The following is a 4,056-nucleotide window of genomic DNA, read 5'->3' as shown; positions in this document are numbered from 1 at the left end:
TGAATTTATTGGTTCCCAGAAAAAAAAAACATACCCCCAATCATCCTGAGTTCACCCAGAGTAATGGGTCTGTGGCCAAAGAGCAATTTCTAGAGAGGATATACCCTCCTAGGCACTGTAATGGGCCTATTTTGTGGCCAGCTCCTTCTACCTCGGCTTCCCCGCTGCTGAAACAGCTAAACAATAATGGCAAGAGACTGAGAGCAGGAGCGGGGGCTTCTAGAAGAAAAAGACATTTATTCACATAAAGGGGAAGCAGGACAAAGCACCCTACTTCTGAGACGCACAGAATAATCCCTGGAAATAGGGAGCACTTACCAGTCTTGTCTTTCAATGGTGCAATTGTCTGGCACCACGGAGCTGTTAACGCTGTTTATAGATGGGCTTTCACACTTGAGCAAGGAAAGAGTCTACTCCTGACTGTGCTGCTGACGGTAAACCTTAATATGTCTCATCTCTGCACAACCCTTGCATTTTATTCACAAGGAAGATCATGTTTACTCCTTTGGCCCTTAAAGGGCTGATCCTGTTGAAGCAATTATTCACCCACAGTTCACATGCTGTCTAAACCTGTATTTCAAAGCTGTGTTTGGCATTAGAAATAAACTTGATCGGCTTGGAGGTTTTTTCCTGCATTGGCATTTGGCCTTGTTGGGTAGCGGGAGCTTTTGAGCTGACAATCCAAACAGTATCTCCTGATGGAAAGTGACCAAACGGATGTGGCTGTCAGTCTTAAATGAGGCAACGTTTTTTTTGGGTTACTAGAAATGTTATGCAAGATGTTGACTTTAAAAAAAATCTGACAAAAGTAAACAAGGTGGAGGAATGAGGGACAGACGGCTACATTTAGGCCTACATAATATAATCAATTCAGCGATCAGCTATATTTTGTATTCTGCATTAGTCTTTATAACACACAGCATTTGTTCTTATCACTAGGCTCACCCTAAGCAGAGTCTGGCCACTACTCGGGCCACAGGTTTCCTTCTTGAAACAAACCCCATTCCTCCAAGGCAGGGAGTGGAAACAGGGTAAAAATGTTTGACAACTGCATATTTACTGGTCTTCAAAAATGGCAAAGGTCCGGATAAGGACACAAGCAGAAGTTGTAGCTGACTGCTGAGGATCTTCATGCATGTCACAGATGCACTCTGGAATAGCACACGTATGCCCACTTCCATCTCTGTCTTTCTACTCAGGTGTAGAAGATGCTGGATCCTCAGATCTCTGAGTAGTCATTTCCCTTTGTGGTCCCTGAAGAGTGCCTGGCACAGAGTGATCGATGTATGCTTGTTGAGTGGAAATGAGTGATCACAAACTGCAATTTTAGAAATGGAGGGACTTCAGAGATCTTCGAGGCCAGGAGCCTGATTTTACAGAGCCTAAAGAGGTGAGGTCATTTGTCTAAGGCCAGCAGTTACCAACAACCAGGGTTTTTCCTTGCCAGATGGCTTTCCACTAGAAAAACAGATGTTTCTGAATTGAAAGTGGCTTTGGAATTTGTGAACAGGCCTTCCAATTGTGTGTGTGTGTGTGTGTGTGTTCATTTGTTTGTTCTGGGTCACAACTAATTTCTTTCTGGTTGTAGAAAAATCAAGCCAGGGGCTGGGGATGTGGCTCAAGAGGTAGCACGTTCACCTGGCATGCGTGAGACACTGGGTTCGATTCTCAGCACCACATAAAAATAAAATAAAGATATTGTGTCCACCTAAAACTAAAAAATAAATATTTTTTTTTAAAAAAAGAAAAAACAAGCCAGGTACAGTGGTGCATACCTGTAATCCCAGTAACTCGGAAGGCTGAGGCAGGATGATCTCAAGTTTGAGGCCAACCTGGGCAATTTAGCAAGACCCTGTCCCATAATAAAAAATAAGAAAGGCCAGGAGCAGTGGCACACACCTATAATCCAAGCAACTCAGGAGTCTCAGGAGGATTGCAGGTTCAAGGGTAACCTCAGCAATTTAGCAAGGCCCTAAGCAATTTGGCAAAACTCTGTCTTTAAAGTAGAAAATAAAAGGACTGGGGATGTAGCTTAGTGTAGAGCATCCTGTGGTTCAATCCCCAGCACTGAAAAAAATAAAAAGGAAGCTGGGTGCAGTGGCATACATCTGTCATCCCAGTGGCTCGGGAAGCTGAGACAGGAGGATCAAAGCCACCCTCAGCAACTAAGCAAGTCACTTACCAACTCAGTGAGACCCTGCCTCTAAATAAAATACAAAATAGGGCTGGGGATGTGGCTCAGTATTTGAGTGCCCCTGAGTTCAATCCCCAGTCCTCCCCCCGCCAATAAAAAGATAAAAATTATTTCTGTAATACTATTTTTGTAAATGAGGAGGTGGAAGTCCACAGTCAATACAGTTGTCCTGGGTTACACAGTTGGGTACGTGGCAGGCAGCACCCAGAAACTCCCCAGTCTCCAAGGCTAAGCCCAGGGTGCCAGGGTGTTTGTGAGTGTCCTCTCCAGAGGATGAGGACAGGTGCCCACAGAGAAATCATCCAACCACAACCCAATAGTCCACAACATCAGCTCCAGGAGAACAAAGATCTTGAGTCTGCAGTGCAGCTTAGCACATTCTAGGCACTCAGAAAGTCTTTGTTGAGTGAAGGAAATACTCTGGGTATTTTGAGGTGGAGAACGTGTAGAAGATGACTATAGAGTTTCAGTATAAAAAGCATTCTTTTTTGGGGTGCCAAGGATTGAATTCAGGGGCATGCTACCACCCAGCCACATTCCCAGCCTTATTCTGTATTGTATTTAGAGACAGGGTCTCACTGAATTGTTTAGTGCCTCACCATTGCTGAGGCTGGCTTTGAACTCACAATCCTCCTGCCTCAGCCTCCTGAGATGCTGGGATCACAGGTGTGTGCCACCAGGCCAGGTGAAAACATTTACATCTAAATGAGTTTTTTAAAATTTATTTTTATTTTTTATACTGCAGATTGAACTTTACTACTCAGCTATATAACCAGCCCTTTTTAAAAAATTATTCTTTATTTTGAGACAGGGTCTTGCTAAGTTGCTGAAACTGGTCTTGAACTCACAATCCTCCTGCCTTAATTTCCCCAGGCTTTGGGATTACAGGTGTTCACCACTGCTCCTAGTAAATGAGTTTTGTCTTCCAAAGAATCACCTTGTAAGCCTATGTACATTTATTCCAACATACAGCAACTGTTTCAGAATACATTTTTTTTTTTTCATTGCTGGGGATGGAACGCAGGGTCTGGTGCATGCTAGGCAAATGCTCTACCACTGAGCCACACCCCCAGTCTCATGAAGATTTAATATATATTTTGTTTACTTACAGGTAACAGAAACACACACACACACATACACATTTGCTATAATTACTAATTGAATGAGATTTTTTTCCCTTACCATTTTACTTTCAAATTGATTATTGTAGTGAACGTTTGTTTTAGTCATTCAACAAATACTTACTGTCTACTTTGTTACAGGCATGGTTCTATGAAACAGGATTATACTAGCAAACAAAACATACACAGTCTGTATGTAGTATTGACAGAGTCTAAAATATTGATTATCTTTGCATTCTTGGGAAAGGGTCTAGAATAATAGGTAAGTAACATTATTATTTTAATATATTGTACATGTGGATTAGATTTGCTAATATTCCATTGAAGATGTGTTTATAAATTTCATATAAACATTGTAAGAGAGACTAGTCTTGTTTGATTAGTGTGTGTGTGTGTGTGTGTCCTATGTGTCTGATTTGACAGAAGGCTTGTGTTAGTTTTGTAAAATAATTTGAAAAACTTGTCATTATTTCTATACTTTATGAAGCATTGGAATTGTTTCCTTGTCATTCCTTAATAATCATATTAAATTAGAAACTTCAACTAGAAGACAACTAGAACTGAGAAAAGGTCCCAGCTTCCCTGAAACCAGATCTTTGGGAGAATTTATGGAAATGGGCTAGAATGGAGATTTATACAACAGGCCAGATGATAAGATGGTGAGAAATACTCTTTCCTTCCTTCCTTCTTCCTGGGGACTGAATCTAGGGGCTCTTTATCACTGAGCTTTAAATACAACCC

This window comes from Urocitellus parryii, chromosome 5 (assembly GCF_045843805.1).
Source record: "Urocitellus parryii isolate mUroPar1 chromosome 5, mUroPar1.hap1, whole genome shotgun sequence".
Taxonomy (NCBI): Eukaryota; Metazoa; Chordata; class Mammalia; order Rodentia; family Sciuridae; genus Urocitellus; species Urocitellus parryii.
Note: the sequence above shows the minus strand (reverse complement) of the source record.